Consider the following 18,381-nt stretch of genomic DNA (forward strand, 5'->3'; position numbering starts at 1 on the left):
AAGGCTACTAATTGTTGTCTGTTATCTGGAGAGACATGTTGATTCCTGGCCGAAATATATATAAATGAAATTTCTATAAAATTACTATTTATTTCCTACTTACTAAAATAAATATGACATATATAGTATACCTGTTGTCCAGTTTCTTGACATTTTCGCCAGACTCAGGTTCAGCTTGACATTGAGCTAATCTGAGTAAAGCTACTTAAAACTTCAAAGCATGTGATCTTTCAATGATAAGTTTAGTTGCACCTCCCAATCAGAATCATGAGTAAATTTGAGCAGAGGCTAATTTCTAATGTAAACTATTTTTAGGTGACTAACATTTAACAATTATTTGTGTTTGCAAGTTTAATTGCATTTATTTTACTTCAAAGAAATCAAAGCATATTATATTTTCACAATAAGTTTAGTTGCATCTCCAAATCAGAGTCGGAAAGTAGATGCTAGTTTTTAATGTAAACCTTTTTGAACATTTCTCAGTTATTTGTGTTTACAAGTGACCATGCAAGTTTAATTTCATGTATTCGGGCATATTCAGACCCAAGGTAAAAAAAATAACAAGGTGCTGTTTTCACCAGGCAATAGTAGGCGAGGTACTATTTCCCTTTATAGTATAACCCTCTCTTACAACTAGCATAGGTTGATGGGGACCAATTCCAACCCGGAATCCCCAAATGAGTTGGTATGGTTTTATGCTGTTTTTAGCAATACCACAGCAAGGGACACCTGACATAGACTTCACACATTGTACCCATGACAAGAATCGAACCTTGGTCTTCAGCACTTCAACCACTAGGCTACCCCACCGCCAAAATTCCCAACATGATAAAGTTGTCATCACGGTATTCTTCAACAAGTTCAAGTGAAAATATCCATACCTTTCAAATGTCTTATCTTCCACTTCACAATGTTCACTGTTGCAAAACTCCTGTCATTTAATTTGTTCTTGATTATTCACACCTGCAAAAGTAAGTTTAGTCGGTACGGTATGAACTAAAAAAAGGAGTCACTATAGAGTATCTAGATAAAGGAATATAAAAAAAGCAAACATATTTCTACATCATATACATTAGCAAGGATTAACATAAGTAAGGGAGATTGCTTATCCTACAAAAATTAAATCACACATTTACTAACATATATAAAACAGAATAAGTGGCTTACAGAAGATAAATAACTTTAATACGTGATCAATATTATTAACATATTCCTTACCTGAATCAGAGACCATATAACAGTCTATGTATTATGGTCTCTGTCTGAATATGTCACATCTTCAGCTCCCTGCAATCGAGGTTGTGAAACATTTCTGCTGTAGGAATATTACATCCGCTGGGATATCCCTTGTCACACTGCCTGGCATGGTAGGCAAACGCATATTCCATACACCACATAGGTATACTTCCTAATACACACTGTCGAAATCCCCGCGGCTCCCAATATGGCCTGTATGAACTGCAATCGGCCGACCTCGTCTCTTTCCGTAACTGCTGCAGAAATGACCGCTCGTCATTCGTGACCAACTCGTGTTATTCCGGGACAAGCAAGTCTACCCATAATTCCCTGTATGGCCGAGGGCGCCATTTTGGAACACAAATGTAAACAAACACTCAAACCTCGTGTAATCGATGTACACCGTGATGCTTGATTGCGATATGCTTACCTCGTGTATCGATACATTGTTCTCAATCACCTCTAACTCGGAAATCCCGGTCGAAATCCACCTGATCCATCCACAACGAGGACGTCAAGTATTTCGAAAACTCGATTGACAGCCGAAGGAAGGAAGAGCAGCTTGCAGATGCCAGGTACGTAGCAGGGCTACGAGACATAATGTTCCATGATTTCTATACAGAGATCTTATGGAATGGATTGATTTAGATATTTTCCTGATCTCCATGTTACTACTGTAAACGTCAAGGGCCCTTTTAGTTTTGTTGTTTTCGGAAACCCTTTGTTATTATTATGATCAAGTGTTTGTTGTGACATGGTATTTCTATTTGGGATTGCATAAGAGCTACAGGTGCAGGACTTTTAAGGGTCGTGTCCTTATTCTCAACATAACGCTGGGATTTGATGATGAGGGTTAGTTACCAAGGGTATAAATCTTGCAAAGTGCATGTCAAACAAAACGTGGCATTCAATTCCAATCATGTGTTGCCACCTGAACCACCTGAAAGTGAGATATGGATTACAATGAATAATGACAGCTTATCAATCTTTAACAAATTCACACTGAAACATTGAAAGGATAAAGACAAGTTAGTTGTTTTCTGTTTCAGCATGTTCAGGGTTTGTGGGGAGGTTCACAGACATCCTCAGGGAGGATACCAAGTATTGAGTGAGTATTTTTGTTTGTGATAAATACAAACTACATGTATTCATCATGGTATATTTCAATGTAATGTGAAACATCACACTCACAATAGTCCAGCTCTGTGATGGCAGCCTGTAAATAATTGAACATGGACCAGGCAATCTAGTGATTGTTATTTTCAGCAAAGATCCATGCCCTCAGAGTATGATGACAACCTAGTCTGACCACTCAAGTCATTAGTTGATTAGTGTTTGCAGCGGTAGAAACTAACACTTTCAGTCCACTAGTCTTAAAATGATAGCATATAGCAAAACCTTTAAAATGTCAAAATGACTAGTACCAATTTCTAACCCTGGTGTTTGGATGTTGTGTTTGTGTGTGTATGTATGAGTGTATTTAGGTTGGTTTGTTGTTTAACGCCGCACTCAGCTATATGACGGCGGTCTGTAAATAATCGAGTCTGGACCAGACAACCCAGTGATTCATATCATGAGCATGGAGCCACGGAATTTAGATCAATGACATGCATCAACCAAGTCAGAGAGTCTGACCACCCGATCCCGTTAGTCGCCTTTTACGACAAGCATAATGGCCTTTTACGGCAAGCATGGGTTGCTGAAGACCTAGTCTACCCCGGAATCTTCACGGGTCGAGTGTATTTAACTTAAATCATGAATCTTATACTTGTTTCTCTGTGCTTTTACTATGTAACCCAAATTTTCTCTGGAATAATAAAGTATTCTCTTATTTATATCATTTCTGAACAAAGTGTCATATGAAGGTTAGATCTCTGTCAAAACAGTGCCATGGAAAAGCCAAACAAATAGCCTAGAAATAAAAGTAAATACTGCATTGCATTAATCTGCATTTCAAGAAAATGTGGCAATAATTCATGGAATGATATTCACCTCGGTGAGGATCTCTCTGCATTGTCGATCAAGTTATTTCCTATGTAATGTATGTGTTGAATGACCCTGACTTTGTTGTCAAAATATTGTTTTAACATTTGTTAAATATGGGGATAAATGTCATCTCTGAATGTTTGACATGAATTATTATGATTAGGGTAGTTCTAAGTCGGAATCACAACCAGGGTCTTTTCATTTGAATCAAATGTACAACATGTACAGTTTGGACATTTCTGTGATGTGAATGCTACTTATGTTTGTAGAATGTCCGGATGAATAAAAGAGACAGTCATCCGTGCAGCATCAATGCAAAGAAGGACCATAGAAGAGCAACAGTGAGTGGTAAATATTTTGAAATTATTCTGTTTGGTTCATATGGTTATTTTGCAAATATGTCTTCAGTTTGTTTTTCCTTATCGCTGTAGGCACGGATGTCCTATTATCTAAGGCACTACAATTATCTGTGCAGAGTTGCATCTCTTGGGCTTAGCAGAAACCTATAGTCATGGGTTCAAATCCTGGTTCTCCCCGATTATGTTGCTAGGTTTGTCAGCATTATACACATACTCGTGGGATTCATCAAAGACCTGCTTCACTTAGGACTTTCTTCCCACATCAAACTAACATGCGGTGATATATCTGGAATACTGTTCAAAGCAGTGTTAAAGCCAAATCATTTATTTAACACTGCATCCAGCAATAGTTTGGCTATATGACAAGGATTGTGAATATATATTTTTCCATGTTGATGAGTTGAAACAATCACTAAATGACATCTCTTAAAAAGATTCCCAGCATTCCAAGCCTAATTAATAGATAAGGTAGTGATTGAGAAGGCTCATTGATCACATGTAATCATACCACACTGATGTGGGATATTGTCCATAATAGTTATCATCGGTTTGTCTGGACCGAGTTCATAACATTAGTCACTGGTTTGCCTGGTTGAGATTTGAGATGTGATTATCTTAAATGTTTAGCATATAACAAGACTCACATATGACAACTTAAGTGATTTTGCTGCCTTCTATCTGTAAGTACATGTGGCAACAATTCTTTTTGATTGCTAAAATCTTTTTACATAATGCTGCAGAAACTGAAGTCCTGCTTGAGATCCCTGGATGAGTACTCCAGGTTGACAGTCTGGAAGGACCAGACAAGGGAGTCCTAAACAGAGGCTGCACCCCTTCAGATATCAGAGGTGATTTGCAGACAGCGATGATGAGGGTCCTGTTATTTCAATGGAGGCCGACCGAGAAATTGTATGCCAAATGGTACTGGGACACACAAAGGCCGGTCTGGCTAATGTGAGAAGACCAACCAATGCCAAGCTGGAGTGTAATTCTTCCAGGACATTCAGGAAATTCTTGTAAACACTTGAAAGGAATGATAAATGGGACTTATTGTCTTTAAATGTGGACCCAAACACCAAATGGAAAGTTCACAGTTCTACTAACACAATGCAGCAGAGATAGAGTCTAACTGTTATCCCCTCATCCTGGTTCCTGTTCATCCATGGCAATATAGAAAGAAAAGGAGGATTGAGGGAAAGTAAGTTATCTGAACTGGTGAACATAATCCGTAGGTACTGTCAAGCGAACAGTTATCACACTCTGTTATGAGTATTGAAGAATAGGATGAAATTGCATACTGCATCAGGAACCATCATGTGAACACTGTTCAATGTGCGATATACTATAGGCATATGAATAAAAGAAATTGATAATTTGATTGTTGCTTATGTTTCATTTACCAGCTGTGTAATTGGGGATGTTTCATGATTTTGCCTCAGTTTAATAGCCACACTTATCTTATGAAACCATGCATTGCTTGGGCATCTAAAGATAGATAATGCATGTTTCCTTTGCTCTGAAAACGTCTGATGACACATTGATCTGTTATGTCAAAGGTTAAAGTCACAACCAGACAAAAGTTTGTTTGTGGTGTAACTCTTCCTTTGGGCAGGGGTCAAAGTTGGAAAAAGGTCGTGTGTGATCTATATATACTTCATTTTCCCTTAAATTGCCTTTTCTACAGAAGTCTTAGTAACTCTTATACATATACTGGTTACATTACTTCCATATTTTGGTCAATGATATGTTGAATTCTACCAAAGGACTGCATATTTGGTTTATGTGCTGGATAGCTCTTTGAAATGTTTTTGAAATATTTATCACTGATATTGAAGGTCAAATTCACACTCAAAAGTGATAACTCATGAGGGGTTGAAGTGTAAGATCAAGGCAACAGTGAAGGGGTCATTCATAAAGTATTTCTGCAATTATAACTAAAATGCCTATTTCTGGAGATATTTGTGAAGTATTAAGCACATCGTTGTTATATTATTTGAATACACATATATGTGCAGTGGTTACAACTCCAGTGTCAAATTAACTGTCAATCCCTTTTAATAAAATAATTCACAGTAACTGAGGAAGAGCTTACTGTAGTACCATAAAACTAGGGTGAGGCAAATGTCAATGAAGTTAGTATTTTGGTACATGTACCGTTACAAATAGTCTTATTATCATCTCACTAGGACCAAAGGCCCAAGTGAGCACATTGTCAATGACTTTTTCTTTTTCTCAGTACAAACTGGAAGTCTGGACATGAAATTTAAGGATATCATTATACAAGAACTGATGTTTGTTCATTAAATACCATTAGCATCCGAAAAGGACAAAATATGAAATTGAACAATTTTCTTCTTCAAAAATGTTTTAGGAGGATATTTACCATTCAAATAACACAGAATATTACAACAGGTATCTGTAATGCACAGGCTAACATTATTTACCAGAAGCAAGTCATGAAGAAAATTTGCATCCGGATACCTTCCGGAAACCTTCCGGAAACCTTCCAGATGCCTTCAACAACCTTCAAATTGCTTGGTATTTTCAAGTTAATTTTTTTATGTGTTTCACACTTAAGTGAACAAAATGCACCCCCCAAATTTTGACATTTTTTTTGGAAGGTTTCCGGAAGGTTTCCGGAAGGTATCCGGGCCGGATCCAAAATGGGAAGGTATCCGGAAGGTTTCCGGAAGGTTTCCGGAAGACGGAAACCTACACTTTTTTTGCTGTGTTAAGCACTCTTCAATAAAACAACGTTCCCGCTGACCTGATGCTGTCAATATGTGGTAGGGCCCTAATGTCCAGATGTAACAGTATTCATTTAGAAATACGACACAGTAATAACTTGAGTAGCGGAGAGGGAGATACTATAATGGTCCGGGTACACGCACTGTGCATCTGTATTGTGTGACACTGATAAACAGGTTATATTATATCCACCACTTTGCTATGTTAGGAAAATGTGTCACGATGAATCACGGGTTTACAAGAAAGCGGATTTCAAACGTTTTATCATACTTACCAAATAGTTATAATGTAGTATATGTGGCGCTTCAATATTTCTAAAACAAAATAAAGGTCTTGTTTGAATTGTATCACAATAAGAAAACAAGTTTTTGACAACAGGATAGTTACTGTTGAACAACATAACTGTTGTTATTCGTCAGTCAGAAATAAAAGGGGGGCACGGGTGGCCCGTCGTCTAAAGCGCAGCTATTTACTGTGCAGAGTTGCGTCCCTTTGGCACGCCAGAATCCTATGACTGTGGGTTCAAATCCCTGCTCGCCCCAATTATATTTCTGGGTTTGTCAGCACCATACCTGTGCTCGTGGGTTTGACCAAAGTGGTAAACGTCTGAGACCTGCATCACTTCGGACTTTCCTCCTACATTAGGCTGACATGTAACTGGAATACTGTTAAAAGCGGCTTTAAAACTCATTCAGTCACTCAGTCACTCAGTCACTCACTCACTCACTCACTCACTCACTCATTAAATCTAAAGATACCCCTTTCGTCAGTGGTAGAAAACAAAGCTGCAAGGTACGTGAAACGCCTGGGCACATGTAAGACTTCCTGGTTGAATCCAGCCCGGCAGACTGACTGATATCGACTTGCGTGATGCACGTGATATGTTTATCTTGATACTGCACGTCTCTGTTACACCTGCACAAAACAACCTTGTTACGACTGTGACGGGTTTTCTTCCTGGTACGACTGAGTGTCAGTGTGGTTGTAAATAAGTTGACATTTTTTAATTCACTTCCTGCTTCGGGTCAGTTCACAATTGATTCTCTACAGGACCAGTCATGCACAGCGCCCCTATGTGTACACAGTTTTTTTATGTAACCTTGAGAACAGGAATTTGTCAGCGAGTCTATTATTCATTGGGAGTTAAATGATTGATCCTCAATGGTAAATTCTAGTGAAATTAGTGCTGATGCAGCCAACAAGTGAATGAATTTATACAGTAGTAAAGAACACATGGTCATGGTACAGGAATCTTTTACAAGCATATAGATGGACCAGTTCAACAATTCTGTATTCAGTATGCCCCCAGACCTCTGCTCCACAAAAAAGTGAGTTATTTTTGTATCAAATATTTAAAAAAATGTTTGATATGAAAAATCAGTAAAAATCAATACTTTTACGTATTGCAAAATTCAATATAAACTACAACAATATATTTTTATTTTTGTGAAAAGGAAACTTTTTCGCGATATAAAATTGAAAAAGAAAATGCTTTGCAGTGAAAACAGTATGTGAAATGCCGGACTTTCTCATTGATAACATCTATGTCAAATTTGAAGGTAAGATGTTAAGGCAAGAAGTAGGAATCCCCATGGAAACCAATTGTGCTCCCGTTCTTGCGGATCTTTATGAATATGAATCGGAATTTATGTTCGGATTGGCAAAGTCAAAACAAGGCAATTGGCCAAAATGTTTAACTTGAGTTTCAGGTATACCAATGATCTGATATCGTTCAAAAACCATCAATTACCAAATTCCCTTCAACTGATTTACCTACCTGAACAAGTAATAAAGAAGACCAGCGAGACCGCTTCATCTGTTTCATATTTACAATTATGCATACAGATTCACAGGGACGAAATACTTAAAACAAGACTGAATGACCAGAGGGGTGACTTTGCAAGAGTCAACTTTCCTTTTATGTCAAACAAAATATCTGCAGCTCAAGCTCTTTGTATCTTCATTTCACAACTTTGGAGGAACAATCGAGCATGCTCTTTCCTCCAAGATTTCAAAGAGTGTCATGCGACTGTTGCTTAGAAGCCGTTTGATCAAGATTACAACATCCATGGCCTTAGTAAAGCTTTCAAAAGGTTTATGGTAGACATGCGAAGGGCATTTCCAAATTTGACTCATCAGTGACAAGAAAGATGTCCGATGCAATTCCCTATATTGAATTGTACCATGTGTTACCAATTTTTAGGTGAACAATTGCCTTGCCTTTGCATGTATTTATGACGCGTGCCATCGGTGGGGCAGGGTACCCCAACTTTTTTCGCGAACACCTCGTATCATTTGACAGGGATTCAAAAACACATGCTCATGATATCGTCGGAATCATTCAATCGATTATGTATATGGCAGCAGTTTCTTATGAATGTTTGCAAGAGTAATGTCGCTTTTAATTTATTCATTTACACAATTATAATCATGTTTATGTCGACTCGGTGCAAATGCGTAACATAATTCATAGTGTGATTGTTTGTTTGTTTGTTGTTTAAAGCCACACTCAGCAATATTCCAGCCATATGACGGCGGTTCATAGTGTGATATGTAATGACTGTATACTGAACACATCACTGCATCGTTTCAGTTAGTTGTTTATTGTAAGGTAAAATCGTATCACTGTAACACAGGGTCAGAAGGTGTGTTATGAAGGTGAAAGCATGTCAACACATGACACATTGGTTGAATAGTTTTCAATAATGTGGAACTGAAAACGTCGTGTCGAGATACTGCTGTTGTTGGAAGTGGCATGACATACTTATACAGTAAATTACGGATATAACGAAGTGAAAGGGACCAGTAATTTAAGGTCGTTATAACCGTAGTTTGTTATAAGCATATATACAGCATATGTACAACTTTCCGGGACTAAAAATAGGTTCATTATGTCAGTCAATTCGTTATAGGCGTGTTCGTTTTAAACGTAGTTTACTGTACAATCAATCATGAATAAACGTCCCATGTTAGTTCAGCCTTATAAGATTCAATAAAGAGTGATCTCCAAACAAGACTGAATCCTGTTGTCCACAACCCGCCCGATGTGGATACACGCATCACCACTACCCCTGGGATGTCCATAACCCGTCCTGTGTAGATACACGCATCACCACTACCCCGGTGATGTCCATAACCTGCCCTATGTGGATACACGTATCACCACTAACCCGGGGATGTCCATAACCCGCCCTATGTGCATACACGCGTCATCGCTACCCCTGGGATATCCATAACCCGCCCTATGTGGATACACGCATCACCACTACCCCGGGGATGTCCAAAACCCGCCCTATATGAATACACGCATCACCACTACCCCGAGTATGTCCATAACCCGCCCTGTGTGGATACACGCATCACCACTACCCCGGGGATGTCCATTACCCGCCCTATGTGGATACACGCATCACCACTACCCCGGGGATGTCCATAACCCGCCCTATGTGGATACACGCATCACCACTACCCCGGGGATGTCCATTACCCGCCCTATGTGGATACACGCATCACCACTACCCCGGTGATGTCCATAACCTGCCCTATGTGGATACACGTATCACCACTAACCCGGGGATGTCCATAACCCGCCCTATGTGCATACACGCGTCATCGCTACCCCTGGGATATCCATAACCCGCCCTATGTGGATACACGCATCACCACTACCCCGGGGATGTCCAAAACCCGCCCTATATGAATACACGCATCACCACTACCCCGAGTATGTCCATAACCCGCCCTGTGTGGATACACGCATCACCACTACCCCGGGGATGTCCATTACCCGCCCTATGTGGATACACGCATCACCACTACCCCGGGGATGTCCATAACCCGCCCTATGTGGATACACGCATCACCACTACCCCGGGGATGTCCATTACCCGCCCTATGTGGATACACGCATCACCACTACCCTGGGGATGTCCATAACCCGCCCTGTGTGGATACACGCATCACCACTACCCCGGGGATGTCCATTACCCGCCCTATGTGGATACACGCATCACCACTACCCCGGGGATGTCACTCAGGTACGAGGATGGGAACGCGCTTGTCCTCGGTCGTCCTTGCTCAAGATATATCATGACCGATGAATTGAATGCGAATCTGTCGAAATAAACAAAAGTAAGATAGCTAGAAAGACGTTTGACATTTATACACTATTCATAGACAAGGAAGACTGCCATGTCTTCGAATAAACCAACGCATAGCCGAAGGAATTGATTACCCACTGCTCTTTATATTATATTGTGAGGCGTCACGAGGTATGCAGGTAACTTCCTCTTGTTGTAATGTTCTATGAGGCATACAGCTGCAATTACAACGGGCAGCTATCCATAACAAACACTGATCCTCTGTTGTACATAAACAAGTGCTCCTTTGTGAACACTACCTTAAGGTGCGGCTTTCGTTTTTCGATTTAGTTTCAAGTTTATTATCTGAGAGTAGGTTGAGGGTGTGTGAATATGACTGTGCGTCGATATTTCAAAGATCATCACTAGACTCTAACTTAGATATTGTGTGATCAGGGTTACACAAATACAAAGATTTTCTCAATACTGTACACTCTTGGGCATCAACAGAATGACAAACAATAATCCAAAGTATATTACCTTATTTTATCATACAATAACATAATACTATAGCAGTTTCTTGGCAAAGAATCAAAAGGCATTTTAAGAACCTTGAACAAATACTTGTGTTTCAAATATTGACGCGAAAAGGTTTTACATTAAAGATCAGTGAAAGTTTTTAAATATGTAAGATACACATCGCTACATTACTGCTGTGACAATTCCATGATATTCTGATTGTGAAAGCAACCCCTTTATACCAAGTGGCGATTTGTAACGGCTGTGAGTTTAAGAACAATTTTCCCTACTTGATTTCCACTTAACAACTGACACTTTTGTTTTTTTAGTATTTTTGTTGAACCGGCCAAATAAGATCCGGCACACCACTGACACTACAACCCCTGGTACATCGAGCGGCAAAACAGCATCCGGCATAGCTATTCCATTCCGTGGTCTGTCAAGAGGCAAAACAGCATCAGGCACAGGTACTACAATCCCTGGTCATAACCTCAAGACACTTCAGACGTTATGAAGCATTACTCGAGTGAATGATCATAAAGTGTTCAATATGTGTGAACGTTCATCATCAAATTAGTTTTGGAGCATGGCCATTGTCAAATTATCTGATGAATCATAGTGTATTTTCTTGATTATTTAGGGACCTGCAGAAGATGGAGACGGAGCAGAGACGAATGAATCCCACACCTATCGTGGATTGGTAAATTGTTTGTTGCTGTCACATTTCAATCTTATCCAAACACTTTTTATGTGTCAAATACTTCTGATAGGTGGAAGCAATTACAAAATATCTACAAGTTGATAGATTGATTAGTATTGAGTTATTCCAATAGTAGAAATAACACATGCATTTATCAATGCCGCTTCTAAATACTGTTTAGAAATATACTTAACAATTCTCCCAAATAGGTAGCCAACTGTTCAGTTTTGCAATAATGGAATATTGGTATCGAATTCATATAGATATCAGTGTGTTGTTTACAAACAGGACTAAGTTTATGACAATGCCAATTAGGCTGGTAATTTCAGCATTTATTTCGGTATATAATGGTAAATATATTATTGATATTCAAGGTGTATATTCTGCTCACAACTATTGCCGGGTATCACAACTGCACGTTAATTAATCATTAACAAGCTAACTGTAGTCATTCAGTGCGATGTCACGTGTAAACAGGTACATAGAAGTGATGCTACGTGAGACTGACAAGCCATAATTATGCTTCTTTTAAGATTCACGCCACCAGTTCCAGTGGTAAATCCCCACCTGGTACAAATGCGGTGACATCCCAAGTCCCGGATCTCATTAAGGTTTCAGCTGTACAACAAGCGTCCAGTGCCCCGTCAGATGTGTATGACGTCATCAAAGAGGGAGACGACAACCAGCTGGGGGTGGATCCTTCTGCCTGCGACCAGGGGGACTATGTGGACATAACAGATGATATGACTGGGGCAGCTGTGTATTCCCAGGCACAAGCAGCCCCTGGGATGGCAGTACTGGGCGGTACACCACTACCTGCTGCTGAGTACTTCGTTCTGGAGAAGGATGATCCGACAGACGGCGACTATAACAAATTGGTCAGAGATGGCGCTACTGAGACAGGAACTGATGTGCAGGGTACATACAACAGACTGGTCAGAGATGGCGCTACTGAGACAGGAACTGATGTGCAGGGTACATACAACAGACTGGGCAGAGGTGGCGCTACTAAGACAGGAACTGATGTGCAGGGTACATACAACAGACTGGTCAGAGATGGCGCTACTGAGACAGGAACTGATGTGCAGGGTACATACAACAGACTGGTCAGAGATGGCGCTACTAAGACAGGAACTGATGTGCAGGATACATACAACAGACTGGTCAGAGAGGGCGCTTCTGGGACTACAACTGACGTACAGGGCACATACAACAGACTGGTCAGAGATGGCGCTACTAAGACAGGAACTGATGTGCAGGGTACATACAACAGACTGGTCAGAGAGGGCGCTTCTGGGACTACAACTGATGTGCAGGGTACATACAACAGACTGGTCAGAGATGGCGCTACTAAGACAGGAACTGATGTGCAGGGTACATACAACAGACTGGTCAGAGAGGGCGCTTCTGGGACTACAACTGATGTGCAGGGTACATACAACAGACTGGTCAGAGATGGCGCTACTAAGACAGGAACTGATGTGCAGGGTACATACAACAGACTGGGCAGAGATGGCGCTTCTGAGACTACAACTGATGTGCAGGATACATACAACAAATTGAAATCAACAAAATATGATAATGATGACAACGAGCCGGGTAGAAACATCGGGACAGCTGCTGATTATTTCGTCCTAGAGACACCTGAAGACACATCCAAAAAACTGGCACAAGCAGCCCCGGGGATGGCGGTACAGGACGATACACCACCATCTGCTGCTGAGTATTTCGTTCTGGAGAAGGATGACCCGTCAGACTGCGACTACAACAGACTGATCAGAGGAGGCGCTACTGAGACTACAACTGATGTGCAGGATACATACAACAAATTGGGATCAATGGCAGATGGCAATGAAGACAACGAGCAAGCTGGAAACAACGGGACAGCAGCTGATTATTTCGTCCTTGAGAAACCAGAAGACACGTACAGCAAACTGGAGGGAAAACGATCCACAGAGGAAGAACAAGAACCTTACACCAAACTTGGAGAGGCGACACCCAAGAGAGAATCAGAACCCCCTGATGATCCAGGTGGACCTTCACGAGAGTACTTCATTCTGGAGGATCAGACTTAACCCCACAGTACATGATGTCCCCTATTCAGATATGATTTGAACTTCTTAACGATGGACTATACAAACCGGTTGGCTCTAGACAATGAAGAACACGATTGGAACGTCATTTCATGTAAAGGATACATTTACCTGAGAATATATCTTGTCCACAGATGTCAGATTCACGTTGACTGAATAACCGAGTTGGAGCTGATCGATGTCCTGTGCCAACATCTTTGGTGATCACCTGACTGTCATTCAATGGAAATATTTCAGTGACACCCATGGGGAACCATGGCTTCTGTGTTTGCACTAACTATTAGACACAAATCGGTTGAAAATATTTTGTGCAGAGTTGCGTCCCTTGGGCACGCCAGAATCCTATGGGCTCGAATCCCGGTTCGCCCCTATTGTTTCTTGGTTTGTGAGCACCATACCCTTGCTCGTGGGTTTCACCGAAGTGGTAAACGTCAGAGACCTGCATAACTTCGGGCTTTACTCCCACATTAAGCTGACACATCGCGATATAACTGGAAAACTGTTAAAAGCAGCGTTAATCACAACACACTCACCGTTAAAATGTCATGTGATTATCAACTCATTCAATATGACACGCCGCGATATAACTGGAATACCCAACCCAACTCACTCACTCATTCAACATTAACATGAAGTAGACATTAACGTGTGCAATGATGTCTGTACACATTGTATTCCTGATATTCGTTTTGTTTCCGTTGATCAGAATGATCGATTTTATTGTATTCCCTACACGCATCCCAAAAATATGATACTGTTTCATTTCATATATGATGATGATATCTAGTTAATAACCAAGCCCTTATGTCACCTTGGCTCTACTTTAGGGCTTTACTGTTTTTGTTATTTAACCAACTCCTATTCACTATCACCTCGAATAAATGTATATGAACATACAAAGCAATAAAATGTCCACTATATTACAAATTAATGTATATGAAGTCGTTATTTGTGCCATAATAACAGGCACCACATCAATTTTAATTCAAATTCACATACTTCGCACCCCTCCATCACTTTTCCTTGGTGTCTGTGTGAGCTGGGTGATATAATCCGCCATTTTTGGACTGAACAACGTTCTGGTGGTGATGATATCAGCCATACTGCCTCGACTGGGAAGTTGCCTCCCTGACTCTGGAGTGAGTGAGTTTTGAAGAATACTTTACTTTTACAGCGAGTTATCATAAAGGAGGGTGAAAGCCCCAATTGACGCAGATTATGGACATTTCCTGTTGCGTTGAAGCCCATGATTACGGATATTGTGCTTAAAGAGAAACCTCAGGATTTCTGTGTGTGAATCAATCTTGGATTCAAACCAATAACCAGCAGACCCAGGCACGGCTATAATATATCTTTGTATATCTCTGTCGCCCGTGATTCTTCTCTATTCATACATTTAAAGCCATCTAAGCCATCCCAAATTTACACACATCAGACAGGAAATATAATTTTGATACTTTGTGCGTGAACATACCAAACCCAAGGTGGAAATACAGTTAAAAAACAAAAACATCTTTGAATGATTACTGTGAATCATTGATTTACCTTTGCATGTGTTTCAACGGATGCCACTGGCGAGAAGGATACACACACCTTTTTGCGAACACCCGGTATTACCACTATGTTATGAAATACACCCTTAAACTCTGACAAGTAGCAAAATAAGTAGAAAATGGACAAGGGCAGATCGAAAATAGTCAACCCTACACCCAACATGGACAAAGGTCACTGCCATGGCTTACCGGCTTCTACATTGTACAGTAATACTGCTCAGGGTACCCCGCTCTATTGTCTATTGCTTACAACATGCAGTATATACAAGACAGTGTTACCAATCTACCCCTCTTTGATGTGGAGATGAGTGTTTGTGTCACTGAATACAACAGGTTTACATATCGAAAACCAGACAGCTACAATAACGATGTATCATAACTAAACCCAACCCATTGCGAACCGACTTGCCAGGCATGCAGAGTACCATTATCCAGCAAATCAAGGATGGAAACTTTCAGAAATGACACAGGTTATATGAGAGATGATACAGGTTTGCTTAGATGAGACGTCACAGAATTACAAAAGCAAATGTATACCACAAGGGAAAAACAGAATATAATCCGATTGGATGTTGATGCGGTTCGGGAAAAAGTGGATGATGTTACGATAGAATTCACTGAGCTGGGAAACCGTGTAGAGGACTTAAAAAGCGGGAGTAGGAGAAATAACATCATCATCTATGGTATCCCAGAAGGGACAAATGAATCCTACACTACATGCAAGTAGAAGAAGTAATTAATTCAATCAGAGAAAATATCAATATCAACCTATTGACACTGATGGAAATCGAATCGGAAACCTGATAAACCAAGAGCAGTTATTGTATGACTGGGATAATACGATGAACAGTCTTTAGTCAAATCATTTGCAACACCATTACTTTTAGATCATAAACATTCATATACGCGTTCATCATATCACCCCAATCAATCAGTGATGCAATAACTGCTCTTGGTTTACAGGACACGGAGACAAGAAATGAGAAAGTGTAAAAATGAGAATCCGAATAGACATCGCTCCGAGGCATTATACGTATGCTTCAAGTACAACAGAATCCAGCAAGGTGAGAAGTGAGAGTGGAGGTTGACTTAGGGAGAGGACAGGGACAGACATGGATGTGGTCGGAGCTCAAGGGATATCATAATCACAGCAGTGATAAAAATTATGTTGATTTTAAATTTTGAAATATGTCAGGACTTAAAGTAAAACTGCAGTACTGACCTTGAATGCATTCCGTTTTTGGCGTCGGATGATATTGTTGGTATCAGCCAGACATCGGAAGAAGAGAAAAGAAATATTCTCTGCTATTGTTATAAGGTTAAAATGCGCCTCAAAAACATTAGAAAATGGTAAAAATATTGTAACAAATTAATCTGTTCATAGCTGCAATGATGTGGTTGAATTAGGTATACAAAGTTCGATGCAGAACTATTATCCACATTATCGTAGAGTACTTTATGAATCATGAATGAGGTAAGATACTTTTCTTTTGTGGAATCAGGAAGTGAGTTACAAAGTCAATAGAGAGATGCTCAATCTGGCACGTAGGCGTCGGTATTTTTCCGATTATGACACACTTCAGTTCATTGTCAGATCTAAACGTTTAACGAATCAAACTGAGACATTGTTACATGTTGCAAAGAAAAGTTAGACTCGACCCCTTTCAAAAGATACGTTCAACACTAGAAGTGCATGGTGCGCGGTTTTGGCAGTGACTGAGGCAGATCGTTATCACTCTGTCCAGTCTGTGACGAGTCTAGTCTGTCTTATGTAGAAGTTGTATTTGAAGATGGACTGGAGCGTTATTAAAAGTATGTGAGTATAACACGTGTATTCCTGGTGAGTGCAAGGGCCGGTACATGAATGCAGATAGAGACAGTTCAGAGTAAGAGTCGATTGACCAATCACTCCTTGACTAAGATGACCCGATTCTGACCAAGCGAGTTGCTAAGTCATGGCTTACCTTACCTTTGACGACACGGAACTGTAGTAGGGCTCAGTTAACGCAGAACGCAGTTAAGACACTATTCATTATTTGAAGAACAATATAACTTCAGGAAACAATGAATTGATACCAAAATGCTTTAAATCTTCTCATGACATCATATTTCCCTATTTGGAGACTTTTTCAATTCAATTCTGGAAACATCGTCTTTTCCAAACGAACGGACACGTGGTGTAGTTGTTCCTATGTTTGTTTGTTTCTCGTTTAACACCACAATATACACAAAAAGGACAAACAAATGATGTTGATTCCAGAGGTAGAACATTTGATTCGGTATGAAATATATATTTCGTTCTGAAGGTAACAAAATGGGAAAATTATTAGGTAATATCTATCAAAAGGTAAAATAATGGTATATATTCAGAGACTTTTCCTTGTGAGTCTGGAGTGTTGCGACAAGGCTGTGTGTTAAGCCCTTTTCTCTTCGCATTCTTTATGAATGAACTTGCCGAACAGATAAAACGTAATCATGAAAGAGGGAATTCAAATACACTCAGAAACATTCAGTTTCATGTGAAGATCTTCCTCTATAAATGTGGTCACTGTCATGTATGGTATAATCAATGTGTCACAAACAATCAAGAACTTTGTTTTAATGCCACTAAGACAAACTATTGTGGATATGTACATCCAACAGTGGACTTCTTATTGTTGATCCATGATGTAAATGTTGCTTCAATAAGTTATACACATCATTATTACCTACTGAAAGCTATTCAATGCATATGAACCTGAGGAAGTTTAGGACATCACTGTCACAATTCAGATGTAGTCCACACTGGGTAATGCTTGCACTGGGGAGGTAAAAGAATATACCAATATATAAGAGATTGTGTACACAATGTAATTCAGATTCAGTGGTGGATGAATATCGCATGTAATTGGCACGTACAAAAAATATTACAAAAAAAATATACATAAGACGTTTTTTTTGTTCATCCAAAAGTAAAACAATGTTTCTTTGATGAAATCAGTTCAGACAAATGTCGTTTGTAACTTATCAGGGTTATTTATCACGGCATGTCAATAAGGAAGTAATTTGTCTGTGCACTCTCTGCGCTTGTGTCTTGCAATACATGTGCTGTGGCCTGTGGCCTTTCAG

The 18,381-nt window shown here is 39.9% G+C and overlaps 1 long non-coding RNA gene and 1 pseudogene across 1 annotated transcript; both read left to right on the forward strand.

The window, feature by feature from the left end:
• LOC139446629 (uncharacterized) overlaps positions 1-13,702 on the forward strand; it is a 161,839-nt pseudogene extending 148,137 nt beyond the window's left edge.
• LOC139446008 (uncharacterized) lies at positions 1,614-5,026 on the forward strand. The gene is made up of 4 exons (XR_011651905.1): positions 1,614-1,811; positions 2,286-2,344; positions 3,492-3,570; positions 4,322-5,026. It is a non-coding gene; the product is annotated as an uncharacterized lncRNA (long non-coding RNA).
• Positions 13,703-18,381: the final 4,679 nt, after the last annotated feature.

Source organism: Haliotis cracherodii, unplaced genomic scaffold (genome assembly GCF_022045235.1).
Source record: "Haliotis cracherodii isolate W230 unplaced genomic scaffold, xgHalCrac1.p SCAF_6, whole genome shotgun sequence".
NCBI lineage: Eukaryota > Metazoa > Mollusca > Gastropoda > Lepetellida > Haliotidae > Haliotis > Haliotis cracherodii.